General features: G+C 43.0%; 1 protein-coding gene across 1 annotated transcript in view; it reads right to left on the bottom strand.

Annotated features, from left to right (window-relative positions):
• PCP4 (Purkinje cell protein 4) overlaps positions 1–21736 on the bottom strand; it is an 80920-nt gene that overhangs the window by 58294 nt on the left and 890 nt on the right. The gene's annotated exons all lie outside the window — the stretch shown is intronic.

Below are 21736 nucleotides of genomic sequence, written 5' to 3'. Positions count from 1 at the left end.
GCCAGCAGGTCGAGGGAGGTGATTCTGCCCCTCTACTCCGCTCTGGTGAGACCCCACCTGGAATACTGTGTCCAGCTCTGGGGTCCCCAGTATAAGAAAGACATGGACCTGTTAAAGGAGGGCCACAAAAATGATCAGAGGGATGGAACACCTCTCCTGTAAATAAAGGCTGAGAGAGTTGGAGCTGTTCAGCCTGGAGAAGAGAAGGCTTCGGCGAGACCTTGTTGTGGCCTTGTAATATATAAAAGGGGCTTATAAGAAAGATGTAGAGAGACTTTTTACCAGTGCCTGCTGTGGATATGGGGTATGAGCAGAAGGGGGAGAAATGTGGAGGGGGACAGGCTGGGGCGGGTGTTGATAACAGGAGGATGGAAGATGCGTGGTTTGCCTCTTGCTTCCTTCAGAGTACTAGGAAAGCAGAGGAAGCTGAGGGCACGAGTTGAAAATGGGCACTGGAGACCTCAGCCACAGAAGGAGGTGAATTGTCTCTGAAGAGGAAGGAAGAGTCTGCCTTTTATCTCGCTTGGGCTCCCAGGTTGGCAAGACCCGACCTGTGCCTACTTTTGTAAATCCATTCATATCCGTTTGCTTGGACTGACAACATGTTATTGTATCAGCTCAGAAACTTGCTGCCCTGACTTCTGGGCAGGAATAAAATGCCAAATCGTGATTTATCCTTGTTCTGGAGAAACTTGCTGGCTCCTGACAAGGTAAGAGCCAGTGCAGTTCTTCTCAGTCGCTGATGTGATTATGAGTCTGAGCCAGCCACTGGGACTTTCACGGTCTTGATTTTGAGTGAGGATATCTGGAATCCCAGTCTTGCAGGAAAGTAGAGGGGTGGCAGCATTATGTGAACCCATGAGCGTTGATCCAGCAGCAGGAGGAGGACTTTCTTTTGCCCTGTTAAACACAGTGGCATATTTGCAGTTTCTGTCATTATCTGACTAGTATTTGATCTTCTTTAACCTGAGCCAGGATGCTGTGTTGCGGATATGCGTAGTTTCTTTAAAAAACAGTTCACAGCACAAGGTGGTTGGAGAAGAATCACCTCACCAAGTGCATGGATGTATGATTTTTAGGTTAAGTATGAACCCTACCATCCACAACTGGCGATACAATGCTGCAGGGACTCTACTTTTTATGAATTTGAAGCCTGAACAGTACTTCCCCTCCCCCCACCCTTTTTTTTTTGAGGCTTCTCTGGGTTACTAGTGATAACAAAAGAGGAGGAAGACCCCATTTAAAATATCATCTTTGGTCTTCTTTTATGATGCTAATATTCCCAGGACCTCCACTGGCATCCGGCATTTTTTAAAATTTACATTAATTGCCCCAGTTCTTGTTGTGAGTGGACCAAGTGGGCAATAAGCATGGTAAAAGCTCATTGCATGATTAGCAGTTTGTTCTGCAGCTTCAGGCGTGTCAATACGGTGTGAGGACCCAAAGTAAAGATGATGAAGTTCAGCCCCTGAAGAAGCTTTTTTATTCTGTGACAACATTTTCCAGTGAAAAGTAATTGTGGGTACACTGCATTAGTATTCATACTCTGACAGGAGTGCCATTGGTCTGTCAGCTTATGGGTACAAGGCACAATGCTAACACAAATTATTAAAGGGGTACTTCTGACCAAAGGGCTCGCAATCACATGGTAGGTGATACAGACCACTGAGAGAAAAATCTTTTCAGTTCCCATTGACACTGATAGGAGTCCTATTGGTCTCGCTCTTCATCATCAAAATAAATGTGTCGAATTCAAGCAGAAAATCCCACGGTGATAATTCAGGCTGTACTCCACTGTGCGCAGAGAAGCATGTTAGCAGAGAAGGCTCTTTGCACTAGATTCAGCAGGGGAATATACAATGTTTTTATTTTCTGACCTGTTTTGAGGAGTTCACAGCTTCCCAGAGAGGCACGCGGGAGGGCACACTGAGCTGCATCTGGGGAAGCCCAGAGGTCCCACGGCACTCAGCCCCACGCCCTCACTGCAGCGCCCACCCACTGCAGGACATCCCTGCGGTCCCAGTTCAGTACCTGAAAGCAGGATTGATGTGAGCTGGCGTTCTGAGAAATGAGCTGCCCAGATTAGCTAGTGGGAGAACTGGAGGAGGGTGGAAACCCCTCCCTTCTCAGGGCCCGGTGTTAAATTTGAGTTCATAGCCAGGTGCCAAGTTTGCTCTTTTCAAATACAGCACCAGGCAATGATGCTGATGGTGATGGCAGTGCCCTCCATGCAGTAACTCTCTACTCTGAGGACAACTTGCATATATTGCAGTATGCGGTCGCAGCATAAGATGCATAAGCTGCCCTCAGACAGGTTCTTTGCACGAGCACGGGACTCCCCTCTCCCCGATGAAAGCCCTTGACCCGCAGAGATGCATCTGTTCTCTCTCTACCTCTCCCTCCGAACAAACCTTGTTCCCTGCCTCCCAGGTTTGCATATCCTACACGGGAGAAAACTTCCACAGCCAACCAAAGCAGCATAAACTGGGGGCTGAAATGCCTGTGTGCCTCCCCTACTTCTTAGAGTGGACCTACTGAACTTAATAGCTCTTGAACGTACACACACACAGACACACAGATACATCCTAATCTTGAGTACAACCTGAGCTCCGACATTCTAATTTATGAGCCAGCTTAGTTTGACGTATCTTGAGTTCTGGAAATGCAGCAGCAACTTGAGGTTTTTGGAAGGAACTTAGAATAAAGATGACCCTAATATATGTTGTATTTATATTCTGTCATTTATGATGTCTGATGATACCAGGTTTTAGTTTTGAGGTACCCCTTTGCTGGCAGCCTTTCCAACCTATGGCAATCCTTTAACTTAAAGATGCCCCAAAGCTCAACTTTTACTTAAGCGCACAGCTAAGTAGCGACGCTTCTAAATAGAGAAAATGTTCTAAGCTAATCTATTTTCAAGAGCTGTTATATTCTGAAAATTGACTATTAAAATACCACCTTCTTATTCATCATGTCTACACTCTGTACATGTTCAATCTTGTCTGCTGGCATATGACTGCAATTTTACTGCGTTTTACTCCCACTTACCTGAAAGACGCAGCAGAGAGAGCATCTGAGCTGGATCCTGAAGCAGAAAGCATCACGGACTTCCAAGGAGTTTCATCTGTGCAAGGGGACTGAAGACAGCTCTTCTCTGCAACACTGAGCAATGCATTATTGGAGAACCTTGTGTTGCATATGTGTAACAAAAGAGCTAATTGTACGCTCGCTCTTTGTAACTGGCAATGACACACAACTGCACAGTCTTGCTTCACTTTAAATCCCACCATTGAAGGCATCTGCTGAGTGAAGTGGCTCTATTAGAAGTCTGGTTAGCTGCAGAATCGCTCCAGAAGAGACAATAACACAGAGTGTAGTGGAAGGTGACAGCTTATGTTGCTGTATTTTTCAGTTAAAATTTGATTCAGATAAAATCAAACCCAAAAAAATCAAAATGAAAATGTGACTGTGCCTTGAAAGGTGTTCCATATTCCATCAGAGCAGAACCACTCTGTTTGGTAGAATATATTTGAATTTTGACTGTGACTGCAAAAACTGAAGTTTCCCAGCACTTGAGAGCGGTACATTGAAGCGAAACCTATGCCTCTTGCTGGTTTTACACTCTATGAGTTTTTAAAGAGAAGGAATAATTTCACGCAAACTTTCTGGGGAAAAAAAAGCCCTTGTTGCAGCTGAAATCAAGGATGTTGATTTCAAATGGGAAGCTTTCATTTCAGAAAGATATGTGCCTTTGAATACTGGAAAATAGAAGGGGATCTGGAACATGACCTTAATTACAGAGAACACGCTGTAATTACAGGCTTTGGTTTGCTCCTTGATAGTAGCAGATTTAACAAACATAGCCCTAGACACTGTATGATGTGTGACTGGTCATTCATACATATCAGCTAATTTGCCCGAGTAAAAAATTTTAAATGTAGAAAAAAGGCAGTTTCCACAGGCTTAACGCCCATTAGTATGTCTTTTTAGCTTTTAATTAAGAAGCTAATGGCTGTGGGTAGTTAAGCAACAAAATAGCTTTGAAGATCTGGGCCTTAGGGCCTTTGTTACAATCTAACCTTCGTTCCCGTGCAAAAGGAATAAGTCAATGGTTCCAACAAAATCTTATCGCTGTCAGTATCACAAAAATATCAAATATAATTTGGAAAAATTGAGTCTTTTCTTGGGAAGGTTGCATGACATGACTTACTGTACAGTGTAAGTCATCTTCTATCCTTAAAAAAAAACAACACCCAAATATAAGTGTCGATTCTTCAGTCTGGCCAAAGAATTTTGAAGGAGGTAATTCACAGATGTGTCCTTAACTTTGGTGTAAAGAAAACCATTCTCAGGGTAAGTCAAATTCCCTAAACCTTTCAAAGCCTGAAGAGTGCTGTGTGTTTTGACTCTCTGATTGCCTCTGTTTTGCAGAAGCCAGAGGATGTGAAAATGTATAGCATTCAGATGTTACTTGGCACTTACCCATGGCAGTTAACTTTTTAATTAAAAGGTAAAATGACATAATAATTATCAGTTAACAATTTTCAATCTCTGTACAGACAAAGGAATTAATGTGATTAAAAAGATCCACAACATTTATAACTTGCAGGATGGAGAGATAAGGAAGTTTAAAGTATACTCCTTCCCTTACTTTACTTCAGTGACTTTGGGGAAACTAAGGTTAAGGGCAAATTCACCGTGCTCAGCATCTCTTTCTGTGCCCTTTGGATTAAATTAACAAAGGAAAAATCAACCTTTCCCAAAATTCTCAGTGGCAACTTACAGAAATAAAGAATTTCTTTCCAGTACAAGCTGAGAGCATTAGGTGCTGCATATATGTATGTATGTATGTATGTACGTATGTATGTATGCTGTGTATGTCAGGGTGAAATAAGACTTCTAGGAGAGTCTCATTGGCTCTTGACCATTGCGCAGGGGTGAGGGTTCAGGGAGCCTTTTCCCATTTGTGTACTCCCTAAATCGTTATTCAGCTCAGAGAATGAATCTAGAAAGCTCCCAGCTTCAAAAGGGATGAAGTGTATTGCAAAGGTGGCGTCACTGCCAGTATTCACCTCCGCATGAAGCTCGTGGATCAAAGTCTTCTCTCCGACTCCAGCTGCAGAAAGCTGGTTTGACCAAAAATGAAGGGTAGTGTTACAAGACCCCTTCCGCTGTGCACCACCCAGCACTGCTGCCATGACTGCTGCAGCTGCTGGATTTTTTTTTTTTTTTTGGTCTCTATAACAGCATAAAGCTGAAGTTCAGAAGGGTTTCTGTCATGTTTGCTTTTCATCTTTAGACAGAGCAGAGGCTTCAAAACAACCTCTGATCTTTGTGTCATAGCACTTCCAAATTTTGCCAGACATTTTACAGGAAAAAATAAAAAGTCAAGACATTCAAACCCTTTCTTTCCACTTGCCTTAGAAATCTTTTTAGTGCTGTATTGATAGTAGTTACACATAACATATTCCAGTAAAAGGAAGTTAAAGTCTCCAGGTCAAGTGATCCATAATTAGCGGCTGCCAAAATGAGGATACCAATGCAAACATATCTCATCTCTGCTCTTCCCTCATGCAAATACATGTTGGGGTTCTTCACTTTCTCAGGGGGCAGGCGCCTGCCTCTGCTGCACAGGGTGGACCAGGTTAGGGCGCGGATCAAGACCGAGCAGTTAGCTGGAGAGGGAAAACCTTATCAGTGCTAGGACTCACACATAGGAAGGTCAGTAAAAAGAAGAAGGATTTGTCTCTACTGCTAAACATATTTTTAAAATATGTTTGTGAATCAATATGTGAAGCTTTGGAGTTCTCAACCTCAGCTTCTGGAGCCTTTTGACCCTCACATACCTGGTTTTTAAATGGAGCTGGTTAGCATCAACATTGTATATAATGTTGGCTGGAGGTAGGAAGCACGATATGGACTTGATATTTCAAGAGGTCCCTTCTGGGCCTATTTCCTACATTTAGTTTATTCACAAAATGGGATCTGTTCCACTTATCAAGGTAAAGATATTTACTTAACAGTCAGAAGTTGAGCTAGTCAAAGAAAACATAAGATCAGCACTTTTTAATTTCTGAGCTGTGAAGCACAACAACAGACAGACAGATTGTGTTGGCTTCTAGAAATACCCATTTAGTAATGGGCATGTTCAGAGACCCAAAACCAGGCACTTTAACACAGCCTGTTCTGTGCCACTGAGTTAAATCTCTCCTTTTAGCAACGGTTAGTTTGCTGAGAGGAGTATGAGGCATGGAAAGGAAAGGAGACATAAAGTATGCAAGAAAAAAACAGCTATGCATGTTCAGCATCTAAAGACCTAAGCTGATGAATAGGTATAGCTAATTTGGCTGAATCTTTTTTAATGAAATTATTTGCATTTTTTCTGTTAAGAAATTATAAAATGCAGATGGAAATAAAAGCAACTCCTAGCTGACTGATGGGAATGGATGACTCCTCACTAAAAGCATCTCACTTTTAACAGAGAAGAAATGCTTAGTTCTGTTTCCTTCATCTTTCTTCTACAATGTCTGCGTTACCAATAATAACACCTCATTTAGCCATTTCCTATGGGCTAACGGTGGCATTACAGTTTAATGGTTGGTGACTTTTCCGAGGGCCCTGTCCACCTTCTATCCTTGCTGGAAAGTGCTCTCTCTCTGACCGAGTATCTTTAATTGAGGTGTTATTAAGTAAAGGTTCTTGTAAAGGTCAACATAACTCTAAAATAGATTCATGAACACAGAAGAGACATGGTTCTTTGTTCTGACTCACTGCAGTGCCATTTTATTCAGCACAGAGTTTTCCTTGGTGGTATTTCCAAAGCACCGTCAGAAGGTGAGCTTGGAGGGGCTGGGCTCTTGGGGATCTCTCTGCAGACCGTGAAAGGACAAGTTTCCCCTGAGGGAATTTCAGGACATCACTGACCACCCTGATTTTTGTCCTGGCAGAGCATCTCTCTCTCTTTCTCGCCCCCCCGCCCCACCTTTAATTTTTTAGTTAGATGAGGGAAAGGAAGGCACCCTAAGCCATTTTTTAGCCATTGTGGATATACCCCTAAGGGCTGACGTGGAAACCCTTTCCCTAAAAGATCACAATCTTCTGTGGATGGCAATGGGGGAGGGCGACAAAAAGACCAAGCCATGGGATCCCCCAGTTCCAGCCTCACAGTCTGTGTGTCTGGCTCTGTGCATCTTTTACAAATTTTTCTTCTTATCCTCCCTCTTTAAAATGCAAGCTAGATGACATGTAGCTTGTTTAACACTTGCTGCTGCACAGAAATTAAAAATAGCTGCATCGTGTTACTTAGGACTAGGAAAAAAGCACAGTTAGATTTTATGCATTCTTGTGTAGTTGGTTTGTCCCTGTGCAGCTCTAGTGCAATGAAGCATGGAGGGGGTCTAGCATTTAACCTGGTACGCTATGGTTTGACTGAAACAAAAGTCCAGTACCTCCTCAAATGATCAGAAAAAAAATCATTTTAAGACAATTAGAAGCAGTTCAGGCACTACAGTGGACCTGGCAGCATGATGAAGTACTGGCTATGGCCCTAATGGGCTAGCTCTGATCTCAGCTGCAAAATTCAGTAGTTGTCCTGGATTTACATTTTTTCATAAAAGCATTTTGCTTTTATAAATATATAAATTACTCAAAGGAGTTCATGAAGGTCAGTGGAATCTAATCACAGGTTCTTTTAAATATTTAGTTTATCATCTCTTTGTATTTAAAGTTTCAGCAACGGAAACTTTAATGATGTTATGCAACAGATGAGTTCACCTGATATTGAGGAAGGGAAGGGTATTAAATAACGTACCTCTTATCCAGGAGAGGCCAAAAACTTGCTAGCTTCTTTTACAGAGGATGTTGTCATTTCGGTGAGCATTTATCTACCTTGTTTTATGTTTCAAACAGATTCATAGAATCAAAGAATAATTTAGGTCAAAAGGGATCTCTGGAGGTCGTCAGGTTCCCCAGCTCAGCACAGGGCCAGCATCAGTGAGATCCTTATGTTGCCCCAGGAACAGCTATGAAATACAGCCCACTTAAGGAAACGTGGTGCAACCATTTGATATCAATTTCTGGACACCACATGCAAGGGTTTCTGACCTAGAGCCTGGAGATTTTGTGTGTGTGTGTGTGTGTGTGTATTATCTTTGTCAATGATGCATTCTTATCTTGCCAGGTGGCGTGGAATTAGATAAGTAAAAATATTTTTATACAAATTTTGGATGAGTAAATAGGGCTTCCATGTATACAATAAACTCACTGTAGTTCCTAGCTCTAGCACATTTTCTATCTTTGCAGGAATATTTCAGCAGTCCTAATGCACGCTGTCAGGGTTCCTGCTGCCGTCCGGTCACAAGTCGTTCCTTGGGTGGAGAAGTAGCCTGTGCAGTTACTTGGTTGGGGAGTTCTATCAGAACATGGCTGTGCCAATCTCCCCCTGCACGTGCCTCTTAGTGGTGCATCTCTAGAGGCCGCAGCACTTGGTGGGCTTTGACGTATGCCCAAGTTTTATGGGAGGCAGAAAACCTTCAAATCGAGGGCCTGAGGGCAAGGGCTGCCTAATGCTGGACCTCTCTTACCCTGGTGCGGGAGGAAAACCCTGCTGGTCCTGCACTGGTCTGTACAGGTGCCTCAGGATCTTGAATGAATTCTGAAGCTTTACTTGTTCTTGAGAGCTCAATTTGATGAGGCACTGATCAGGGCAAGGACTGAGAAGCAGGTGAAAGCATATTTTATACATATCCTCAGGCTCTTGGGTGATACCCACTAATACCTCATTAAGCAGGATGGTTAATTACACTCTCAGTTCTGCATCTGTAAACAGTTTGCTACTTATCTGCTTAGACCACATTTAAATTCAGTATTAAAAAGCAGTGACAAAATACTATCGCTAACCTATGCACCGTATATCAGCAATATATGGGGTTCAGTGGGAAAAGGCAATTATGATTAGTATAAAACTGGAAAACAAGTAATGCACGATTTGACTCTTGGGAGAGCTGTTAGCAGGATAGGGCAGTATCTTGTCTCAGTCACTCCAGAGGATCTTCAGTGTAGTGTCTTTAAACAAAATCATATCAAATGGATGAGGTTTGGTTTACAACAGCAGAGGAGACATGAGAGTCAGCTTCTTTCTGCTTTCTGCTGCTGAAATGTGCCTCTCCCTCCCTGTCCCTGTTCTCCTTCCTCCCTCACTGCTGCAAAAGAGGAGGAACTATTTTGGACAGTGACCAAGAGCATTGCCAGCGTATGTTTCTTGCTAGTTTCAATTAATACCATGCAAAAAGATGTGCAAGCACATAAACATCCCAATTCAAGTCCATTTCCATATTAGATGTTTATTCCCCTTGTTCCATTATACAAATATCTAATTTAAAGGAGGACATGACTGATGCCTAGAAAACAAAGTAACCATTATGTCCTTTGGAGTTTTTATGTTATAAATTTTCTTGGCCATAAAGTACATTAAAAAATGTACCTGGCTATTGAGAATCGCCATGTTCTGCGCACTGAAATGCCAATTCTAACCCAGGGGAAGGAATCATTAATTGGGTAATGAAATTGAAAGCATGATAATAGCTTTATTACTTAAATTGTTGATTATGCCAACTGACCTTTTAGTAAGATCTTTAAGCCTTCATAAAGTACTCTTGTTCCTTGACAGGAAAAAAACAACCACCCTGTGCTAGAAATTGTATTCATTTGACAGCTGTGTTTGCGAAGCAGAAAACACGGCAAAAGGAGCAAACTGAGTTCAATGAACTCTCACCTATGAGGTCTCCAGCATAACATCAACTCAGGCAGCGTAAGCTGAATACTCTGCACTGTGCACCCGCGGTGGGAAAAACAGTATAGTTACGGCCCAGCACCTACATGTAAATTGTTGGAAATACAGGCCTGATGTTTTGAATTAACTTTGTCAATGACTCACAAGTGTGTCTGAAGGCAGTGCTTCCCTGGAAGATAAACACACAGAAAATGAGAGATGGCGTGCACTGTCACTCACTTGCCCACTGCGAACTTTTATCATTAAGCAGCTACAAAGGGCACAAAGGACATAGGTGCCTGCTAAGCAAATCTTACGAATGTTACCATAGCTCGTGGCTCTTCTTACAGTTTCCATTTCAGAGCACCGTCAATGACTTCATAATCATCTGACATAAATTGTATCTACCTGAGTCCTATCAAAAGGGATTTGCAGTTGAAATTAAGGAAACTAAGGCTTTGCAAATTATTAGCTATGAAGCTGCTGAATGTAGCAATATAGCAAGAGAAGAAAGAAAACCTCCCTGCTTTGGTGGATGATCTTACCAATATGCATTAGAAAGTCTTCATTAATTATTTCTGATTGGGTTCATTGCAATAATTAAATCGCATCTGCAATGCAGGGCAAAATTTGTCAGCAGTCTGGCCATTGAGGGTAAAGGGATATAGGTTTCCTTCCTTATTATTTCTGCAGTGCCATGTGGCGGCTCACGGAGCTTCACAGCCAGCTGAGGAGTCAAGGCGCCTGCTCTGAGGCATTTGGGGTCCTGATTAAACAAGTAAAGCTATGAGGGCAGAAGGGGAGAAAAGAAGCGTCTGCAAAGAAGGGGAGAAAGAAAACCTTTCTGGAGGGAAATAAAACATTATTTGCAGTAGTGCAGCTTAGGTATGCATAGTTCAGACGTGACTTTGTTGCAGCTGCTCAGAAGGAAAGCCCTTGCATCAAAAGGTTTCTGGACACAGAGCAAATTTTCTTTAGGCATCTGCTTAGGGGCAATACCACGGTGCGACAGGAGTGAGTGGCTCTGGCCTTCCTGCACCGATGCGCACAGATTAATAAAGACAAATGGCTTGTCTCGCTCTTCCCTGTACGACCACGTGGTAGGCTGTCCGTGCTCCCGTGTTATGTGACAAAGTGAGCGGCTGCCCGGCTTCTCTGTTTGGGTAAAGGCTGCTCCCACCGGTGTCCTGGGAGTGATGTAGGGCAGCGGCAGTGCTGTGGTCATCGCAGAAAGAGCCCCTGCGGCGGGACCACCCAAGGGCGATGCTGTGCCTCCCTGCCTTGTGGTGGGACTGCGCTTAAATCTGGAAGTAACTCTGTTCCTAAATGGGTGGATGGAGGCTCCTTGTTGTAATGTGCAACCAGCGGGAAACTACAGAAGGCATCCTAGCCACTTAGTTTGTGGCGTCGGTAAAAACAACTTTTATATCTGCCATCAAAATAGTCTTTCTTACAACCTGAGGAATCCCTACAGCTGTCTGCCAGGAAACTGAGGACTTCAGTGCAGCTCAGAAAGGGCCCGGCAGCAGCACACGCTGTCAGGAGCCGCAGCGTGGGGCTGCTCCACCAGGCAGGCACGCCGCGAGCTGCCGGGGACAGCGGGGCAGGCAGGGGCCAGGTCCTCACAACGAGGGGCACAGTCCCATGGGCCCCAGGGAAAAAGAGCAGAGCGGCTCCAGCAGCTGTCACCAGGGCAGCCAAAAGTCCAAATGACCGCACAGGTCCGTAGTGGCAGGCTGGTTCCGGGTCCAGCCAGCAAGGGAAGCCGGGGCAGTGCCAGCGATGCGCAAGGGCTGGGCAGCACGCCTGCCTGCAGGGCGGGTGCTGCAGCTCCCAAGCCAGGGAGCGTGGGGTGCACGAGCAGAGGCCCCGGATGAGGCTTCTCATGGCTCTTTCTCACAACTCAGCTGTTTTCACAGAAGCGTGATTGACGGTTACACAGCATCACCGTATTAGAGCAGACCACAAACGCAGGCAGCTAAGCCCTTAGATGTGTGGGGCGGAAGAGGCTGCAGAGGAGGATTGCAGAGAAAGATGGCTACAGAGTCTGTTGACATACCCGGGGCCCTGACAAGCTTCTTATGAATGTTACCAAACCACATATGAAAGCGAAGTTATTTCATTAGATCTCCCAAGATCTCAGCTATTAGGTGTCAGCTCAGAGCAGTGGAAATACATGTGTGCTACCCCAGCCTCTTCCTCCTTTACCTTGTACTTTCCAGCCCTTGCACCTCCCAATGTTCCATCGTCTTCAGTATGTGCATCTTGTAAACACATTTAATACACACAGCTAATCTTTATACGTTGGGAAAAAATTGTGGAATATGGAAGCCTTGGAAGGAGTATGTTTATTTGTAACTATGGATAGTCCTACCCAATGAGAAGGGTCTTTTAACTTTAAAATAGACTTACCCCACTAAAATCAGCAAAGATTTTGCATGAACAAAGTGAACAGAACCTTGACTTGTGATTGAATACAAAATTTCCTCAAATTTGGTTGTACAATACAATATACAATGTCACAATTCTTTTCAGGATCTTAAGCTGAAAGGTAATCAATAATTAGGTCTTATGTTCGTATTGCTGATATTTCCGTAGATTATACTCAGGTGATGTTTCTTCACCAAAACACTATGACACTGTGCCACAGGAGCACAGTACCATAGTAAAACCTTGCCTCATGCTTTTAAGCATTGCATGATTAAGCTATAGCCCCAGTATGACAGAATCCATGCTGTAACCATCATATATAATTTTAGGGCAAAAAGGGTTAATTTTATTTTAAGCTGTTTTGCAGTTACAGCTATTCTTCAAACTATATTGCTCCGTTCTACTCGGGGAGCGGCACACTGGCCCGCCACTGGATGTGAGGACTCCTGGTGATCAGCAGTCCCATCCTTGTCACTCCCCTGTGTTTGCCCCCTGCTCTGGCTATGGATAAAAGGAATAGGGGAAAGTAACTGTTCCTCTGCCAGCTCAGATGCCTCCCCGATGAATTTTGATGGTTCAGCATAGACACTGCATCTCTCTCTGTCCTCTTTGAGTTGTTCATTTCGCAAATGGAGACTATGAAGCAGTGATCAAATTTAAAGTCTTTTCTGAGCTCAGGCTGAGGTATCCCCTCCTCACAGGCAGCGTCGAAGGGCTTGGCTGATAATGTCGATCTTAATGAGGATGTCTTTAGAGGATCAGAGAGCAGCCTTGCAAATTTCCAAGACGCAGATCTCCACAAAAATGGCTGCTAAATTTGCTTGTATTTTAACAGAACAGTCTCTGTTTTGCATGGTTTGAGTGTGTCTGACTGCTCTACACTGAAAAATAATGCAATCCAGAGTACATAAGGCTAATTTTCAAGCAGGAATTGCTGCCCCACCACTCTTTCGGTGTGGACCAGCAACCATCATGAAGATCACTGGCTTCTGCGTAGGTGCTGCAACATGCAAGAGAAATGCTGAGACAAACCTAAAGGGCTCAGTGTTCATCTTAACAAATTGTATGGCTTTGTAGTAAAACCAAATAAATGTGTTGCCTCATCAAGGGGGATTCATTGCCTGTCCTTTGGAAGGATGGTAGGGTAACATCTAAATGAAACTGTCTCTGAAGAGTGGTACGGAAGTCCCAGCATCGGGCAGCTCGTAGCACCTTGTGAATCCTTACTCCGCTGGGAAAGAAAAATACAGTCTGCCACCATCTCTGAAAGACTGTCAGCCGTGGGCCAGGAGGTCTGACCCACGAGTCTCCCTTCATCCTTTCACAGTAGGTCTAAAATGGGTGGTAGCAACACTGGTGTTTGCAACAGAGAGACCCAGGGTGCATGAACACTTGGTCCAAGTGAGCGGAGCTGAGACCACAGCATCAGTATCTGACTGGAAAGTCATTGGGACTAAGGGGATCAATAGCACAGATGAGACGGTCCAAGGTCAGAGCAGCCCCTGGGCTTTTTGTGATGGGAAGCTAATGAGTCGGAGGCAGAGCTGAGATGGATCTGGTTGGCTTCTCTAATAAAAACATCTCAGTATTGTTTTCCCTGGATGTTGGCATTCTTTCCCCAAAACAAAAACAAACAGTGTGTTTTGCTGGAACATGATTTAAAAAAAAGCACTTAGTGTAAGCCTCATTTGAGGGAGCGATCATACCACAGTAGAAAATAAACAATATAAATAACATCTGTGTGACGTGAGTTCTGCTATGAGAGCTAATGCCAAATGACACTGGAAGCTTCCAGACATTAATTCTCTGAGCTGAAAAGGAATAGCCTACTGCAATATTCCTCTGAGCCAGCAAATACCCATATTCATTTAAATAACTATCTGTGCTAATCTAGCATAAATAATCCATGATTTCTAGGATAATGTAGAGGAGTTGTTACCAACCTGCATCTCCCAAAGAACAGAGAGCAGGGTCAGGAACTGGTAAGAGAAAACTGAATTTCACAGGGCAGAAGGTCAGGAACCTCATTCACAGCTACAGACTGCAGCAGCGCAGAGCGCTCCTATCAAATCCCACCTTCACAACACGGCCAACTTTTCCACTGGCTGAGGAGGTTTGGGGCAGACATGTTAGTGTGGACCTGACCGGGCTTCTCTTTCTTTCTCCAATTTTTCCCAACAGCAGTTCAGGGAGGTCAGCTGAGATTCGCAGAGCGTCCTCCTGAAGTCCCGGTGGGTGGGATGATGGAAATACACAGCCATCAGTGCGTCTGCATAGGCCGGAGAAAGTTTGCAGGTAGAGGTAGTATGTTTTATTGGATCAGCTGGTATTGCTGGAAATATTATGCAAACTTTCAGGTATGCAAGCCCTTATTCAGGTCTGAAATAGAAGCAGCAATTTTCAGAGCTAAATACAAGCTGAGAACAAATGCTCAGATGTTAATTAAGTATGTATCAATTAGGCCTTTGTTTAAAGAAAAGATATTTGGTAGAAGAAAGGTAAAGAGGGAGGAAAGTGAGAGACAGAGAAAGTTAAAGTTAAATGAAGCTGCTTGTCACCTGGGGGAAGAAGAGACAGGTAGTTTATAGCCTGGGGAACAAGAGTCGATCATGGTGAGTAGGAGGAGAGTCTAATCATGAAAGTCACATCTACTGAGAGCGTGCTCCTCCATATCAAGCGGCTTTATGAATTTCAATTCTCAACCTCATCTTTAGAAGGGGTTTTGGAGGCTGCTCGGAAAAAGAGTACTAAGATGCCAAAGGTGTTCTGGGAGCAGTGTTCTCCTATTGGCAGCTAGGGGGTTTTTTTTATTATAGCTTGACCGTATGAGACCATTTTGGTCCATACTGATTGCTCAATTTTACTTACACAGTTACCATGAAGCCACTGGATTAATTTTATTGTATTTCTGGGAATGTGGGTATGGGATTTAGAGAAATTCAGGGAAGGAGAGTTGGGGGTGGGACCCATTTTAGATGGGTAAGATCTATTTGGGTGGATAGGGAAGGGCAATAAGATGAGTTATCTGCAACACTTTGAGGGACCATCCTCTGGTTTTCCAGGAGGTTCTGCTGGCGAAGCTTGTAGGATGCTGTGTCCTTCCTGCCTAATGCAGGATCCTTTTGAGGAAAGAGATAGTGAGGCCAGTAACCAAAGAGTTCCCATCTCCATCACTTGAAGGCCCAAATGCCTGAGAATGGTGTATTTTAGGTTAGCAGCACCACATATTATATATTCTACCAAATAAATATTGAAAATAGAAGCACTATTCAACCAGATCAGTAAGAAACCAAATATTTAGTCAATATTGCGAGTACCCTTCAGTAAGAGTTCATCTGTTGATTCTGCCCAGCTCACACAAACATGAGGTGCTTTTTATTGTAAGAAGAAACCTCCACAGGAAGCCAGTGTTGTTTTTAAGTGGCTTTGTATGAAAGGTAGCCTGAATTTTCTGTGAAATATACAACTGGTGAGACAACTTTAGGAAACCTTACTGTAGAATGAAATACTGTTTATCTCCAATGCATTTTTTCCCGCATATACATGTATGGAATTCAAATAGGAACATTTTGTAAGGAAACGTGGAAGGGTTTTATATTATCAAACCTGTGAGCTGTAAAAAACTAGATACTTCTAGATTACTAAAATGTCCCTCAAGTCATAATTATAAATCAATATGCATGTGTACAAAAGATTGGTGTCTCCATAAAGCGCCTGAAATTCAATATTTTTAGTCTACTGTGTCTTCTGAAAGTGCCTGCATATTTTATATTCCCCGTGTGCTAAAAATTGTCTCTGTATTTTATGTACTGTTGTTTGTGGAGCTCTATTTGCAAACACAAGTAACAGCCAGTACTGGAGATGATAGGTAGGCTGTATAACATGTCTGAAGAAAACAAGTCTGGAAGCGTACAAATGCCCCCAACTATAAATTTCAAGGACACCGTAAAAATTTTTAACCTCATGCTGATGCTGTTAAGAGTATACCATAGCTGTGCGGAATGCATTCTTGTAGCTGGCAGGAAGGAAAATAGCTCCAGACTCTGGTTAATGCGCACGTTTCCACGGTTGTGGTACCTATTTGTGCAAAAAACCTTCGTTTGTTCGAGTCAGTGGGATGCGCGGGCAGTGGGGTGTAATTCCTATTGCTGCTGTGTGCCGTCCGCTGGCAATCATCTGCTGGCAAGTGGTCCCCGAGCTAAGTGTGGCACACTGGAGCAGTTTCCAGCTCCCAGGCAAGACGCACAGCTGGAGGGTGACCTGGCCGCACGCCCCTGACGTCTGACCGCAACAGCTTGGAGCTGTCAGCAGGGAAGGGTCCTCCCACACGGTTCCCAGATTAGGGGTCTCACATCAGCTCATTCATTCAACAGCAGTGCCGGGAGGTGCTTTTGCCCAGCCACAGCCTGAAAACCAATTTGGGAAGCACTGCTGGTGTCCTCTGAAGAGCCTCAAGCACCAGGTAGCACAGGGTGGAAATCTCGGCGGGAGCTCCCCAGCATGGAAGGTGCCATATTGCTGACACAGGAGTCCGTCTGTCTTTTGGCTCAGAGCATGTGCCCTCTTGCCCGTGGCCTCAACACAACAATGTTTTTGATTAATGTGGAAGGATATAGGTTAATTAGAGAAAAGGTTTTCTTCAGTTCTAGGTTGGCTCCTTTAATATGATACCAAATAATATCGAAGCCAAGCTTGAAATCAAGGGCTGTGAGATAAACAACACAGTATAGTTTGACGCCTTTTCAAAATACATTCTAATGAATCAACGTTTTCTGCTGGGAAACTACTGCCTCCATGCAGTTTTCATTTTTGTACTGCAGGGTTTCTTTTCTGACAACCAGAAGGCTTGCTAACCATGCACGTGCACAGAAAGCCAAAGGTCCGTGGTTTTTATCCCCGAGTCACAGGCTGGTGTTACCCTGGGCCTCTCTCTCTCATGCAATGGACATTCCTCTAATAAACTGGATTTTTGTTTGTGTTTAGGTTGCATTAAGCTACAGTAGTAACCAGGAGATGTCCGCAATAGCAATACTTGTATCAGAATAAGGTAGACGTTTCTCTCAGTGCATGGTTATTTCAAGGAAAAAACACAGATATTCCACAATGTAAATTGCTTATATTTTCTCTGTATAACACTATAACTATTTACATACCATGCTGCTGGTGCAATTGCATTCAATGGGAATGCGTGTCAGAGCTCCTCCCTAACCAAACAAGACAGAAAGCGTGTAGACGGTCAGAATCAGAAACAGCTTTGTATACAATTGCACATGGCAGACAGTGAATTGGTCTCAGCGCTTGTTCTGACAGACTGACTGAACATGCGACTAGCCGTGCAAAATCTGTCACAATTTAATGAGATGCCAAATGCTAAACATGCAAAACAACTCCTTTTTCCTGAGATCAGCTTTCAAGTTTCTTATTTTTGTTGCACAGATTATCACTGAAAGTAATCCTCTGTAGCGGCTTCTTTCAGCACTCAAAGAGCACCTGCGTTGGTTCATACAAAAGATTAACATGCAAAACACTGAATAATTCGGAATGCTTTGAGTGGGTAGAAAGACAAGCACACTGAAAATAACTTTTTTTTCTGGAAGAAGTTTGCCTTTGTGTAAAAAACTAGTAAGCTTGAACTTTTTATTATGAAATATAAAATTTCAGACAAAACATTTCAGCTAGAAATCATAATTTTTAGATTGGGAAGGCACATACAGGGTCCATGTGCCAGATCTGCTCTACTGACAAGGTTGCCTAGCTAAAGTGCATTCCCCATGGTCATTATCAACTCTATCCCTGACGAAACAACAGGGTCCAGCATGAGTACCAGCAGCCACCATTTGCTGTGACCCAAGTCATTTGGCTGCCAAACTCAGCCCCCGAGTAGAACAGAGACATAAAGCATTCAAGCAACAACTCTTAAATGTCAGGAGTTTCTTAAAAGTCAGGAGTTTCAAATCCACATTTTTCAGCTTAAGATTTTTGCATTTCAATCAAAATAGGATTTTTTTTGGCATGTGGGTGATTGGTTTTTATTTAAAACTGGAACATCGGGTTTAAGACAAATACCTTTAACAAAAGAATGTATTGAAATGAAACAAAGCCATTTCTGATGCAAAGATAGTTTTGTTAGGAATTTTGAAACAGCCCTCATGAAAACTTCCCTTGATTTTATTACAGAGCAGAAATTGAAAAATGTTGTTGATCGATAAGCTCAAGATGATTAGCTGTACATAAAGTACATTTAAAAACCAGTAGATATTGTATTAAACAGTATTATTATTAACCAGTTCTTCTGAACTAATAGATCTCTTGCAGTTCCAGTCCTTGATCGTGCTGTGGATAACTTAACATTTCTGTCTGATAGGAGTTTTGCTGATTTCCTTGGGACCCAAAGCACAGATTCTTGTTCTTGTAGAGTCCCATCAGATTCATTGTCTCTGAAGTTAAGGGTGCCATTTATGTCCATTATTTTGCTGAGATATCATATGCTACATCATAAAGCTTGCAATTTTATTTCATTACATGAGGAAAAAAAGAAAAATAACTTATAGCTTAAACTGAGAGAACCAGTGTTAACTCTTCTCTGTTGCAGGAAGCCATCCAAACGTGTAAAATGCAACTGATAAGAGAAATTCCCTGGAGAAGTACGTCCTAAACAAGTGTCACTTTTCTAATTTTCTTTGGGCTGATCAGATAATCAATACGCATTTGAGGTCGCACCTATGGGAGAGTAAAAGCAGTTATAGAACTAAAAGAAATGCTAGAAAAGCAGTCCCACAAGGGTCCTCAGGAGCTTAACTGCCAAACTCTCACCCCAAAGCATTATACCAAAATGAAATTTATCGTCAGCAACCCACTCAAAATCTAAATACAAAGGAAAGGATGAACAGCAGAACAAAACAAAAGCTTCACATGCAACACTGATGGCAGTTCTGGGAATTCATTGACTGGTTTTATTCTGTCTGAGACCTTCTTGTGGACTCTGCAGTTTGTATTCTTTGAAGCAAAACATGATGTTGGGTGTTTCTCCTCTGGCTCTCTTAAAGAAACTACCCGTCAAGCTGTAAAAAAACTTAGTATCCAACATTGCTTTCCAGACACATTAGAAATTGCAAAAATAAGCACGCCAGTATTTCATGTATCCGAAATACCGCTCTCAACATCTCAGTGTTTATTCAAGGCAGGCTTTTTTTAAAGTTCCCATGACTGGCATCATTCCACTTCCACCGACAGCAGCCTGGTTTCAAACTGAGCCCAGTGGGATCGGTGCAGGGGAAATGCTCAGCAGTTTTGAAAACCCTATCCTCATTTGAAATCAGTGCAGTGGATTTCCAGTCCTAATTACTTATGTGCTTTTACAAAATATCATTGCGGAGGAAAAGACAAAGAAAAATTCATTCTCAAGTGCATCCAAGAAACATACACTTTGGATATTTAAATGTAGTAGTGAGACCTCACATAGATAATTACAAAGTAGCTCTAAGGAATGAAAATTTCTTCCAAAGTTATAAACAGGTATCTTCACGTAGCTTCCTAAATGAAACGCTACAGTCGAATGGTTTGCTGCGGCCAGCCCCAGTGTCGATTTTATCTACCGCCAGGTAGATGATACCTGCTGGCTACTGTTCCCTGCAACTTCCCCACCTGGTCTCAAGCCCTTGGAAATCAATGGAAATTTCACTGTTCTTCTCAGTGGAATTTTTTAGCAAGCCCAAGCTGGTTCCTAACTATTGACCAATCTTCTTGTGGTTTGTTTCTGGGGCATTAATCATGTACAGTCTGTATTGCCTTGGTATTCTTCCAGTATTAAACATCTTAAATAATGCATTTGGTACATATACATTATTGAATAAGCCATAGAGGAAAATGTTAGCTAACAAATGTGGACAACATGTCTCTGGTATTTAATGAGTCCCAGCACTTCAAGGAAAATCATGGGATAAATATAACTATCCTAGAAACATTTCATAAGACAGCTGCCTTCTGTTTTAAAAACAACTCTCTTTCTCCCCCCCCCCCCCATCCCTTTTTGTTGCTAGAACATACTGCTGTTTTCTAAATTTACCCTTCTTTACTGTTTATTTCTGCAGAGAGGAGAGGTGCTCTGGGAAGTAACAGGATTGCTTGTCTCTGCTCAAGAGAGCTTTTCCAAATCTCTCTGCTGCACTTAATTTCTTGCAGTTCAGCCCAAATACCTTACTGGTGCTCAACAGAGACATCACTCATTCATTTCTAGAGCACGTCAGAAGTTTCCTCTGGTCTGTGTTACCCTGGAGATTAATATATGATGAAATTTGCTCCATTTATGGCAGAACAGTTATTTGGCATTTCCTGATCACTCAATTACAGGTCTGTTATGGCAGGCTTTCTCACTAGGACAGAGGTTTTGAGAAGCTCTCTACTACTGCTCCCCCAAAAAATAACAAATTTACAAGTAGAATGGAAAAAAAAACATCCGAAAAAAGCTGAAGGCAAGCGTTATGTTTGTAGAAAGCAAGTATTCCCAGATACTGTGGACTGTCCTTTGAGTATAAAGTATACTGAACTAGTTAGCACACTGAGTAACCAGAAAGTTTCAGAGGGGGTCCAAGAGCACCTCATTGAACACTGCCTCTGAAACTTCCTGAAATAAGTCGTTATCTGAATCCCATGTTTAGCAAAATACTGGGGTGGGAATATTTCCCAGAACTTGTTGCACAAAACTACAGTATTGCATCATTTATATTTACTAAAGGAAAAAAAGACATTAATCAGAAAGTTCATCAAGTAATGTTGTCGAAAGAGGCAGTGTTTATGGCCATTAGTAGGCAATACTGCAGAAGATTTTGGTTTGCATGTGATTTTGAATAGGGGGGAGGCAGAGGACTTGCACCAGCTGGATCTAGACTGCCCTCTTCTTCCCTGACAGCACTGGGGAAAATGTAACCCAAGCATGCCTCTTTTGCTTTAAAAATCTCATCTGCAAGAATAAGCCATCCAGCCCCTGCCTTGTCATGCCATTTCTCCTCACCACCAAAGGGCAAACCAAGCAGCAAGTTTGTTCCTGGGGTGGGGACTGTGCCCATGATGGTTCGCCTCTGCCCTGCTGCGTCTTTCATAGAATCATAGAGTCGTCGAATGGTTTGGGTTGGAAGGGACCTTAAAGATCATAGAACCATAGAATCATAGAGTCATTAAGGTTGGAAGAGACCTCTAAGATCATCGAGTCCAACTGTCAACCTAATACCACCATGCCCACTAAACCATGTCCCTAAGCGCCTCATCTACCCGTCTTTTAAATACTTCCAGGGATGGGGACTCAACCACTTCCCTGGGCAGCCTGTTCCAATGTTTAACCACTCTTTCAGTAAAGAAATTTTTCCTCACATCCAATCTAAACCTCCCCTGGCGCAACTTGAGGCCATTTCCTCTCGTCCTTTCGCCAGTTACTTGGGAGAAGAGACCGACACCCACCTCGCTACAGCCTCCTTTCAGGTAGTTGTAGAGAGCAATGAGGTCTCCCCTCAGCCTCCTTTTCTCCAGGCTAAACAACCCCAG

The sequence above is a fragment of the Pygoscelis adeliae genome, unplaced genomic scaffold, assembly GCF_000699105.1.
Source record: "Pygoscelis adeliae isolate BGI_AS28 unplaced genomic scaffold, ASM69910v1 Scaffold154, whole genome shotgun sequence".
Lineage (NCBI taxonomy): Eukaryota > Metazoa > Chordata > Aves > Sphenisciformes > Spheniscidae > Pygoscelis > Pygoscelis adeliae.
The sequence above is the reverse complement of the archived record's forward strand: the minus strand, read 5'-3'. Positions and strand labels throughout refer to the sequence as shown.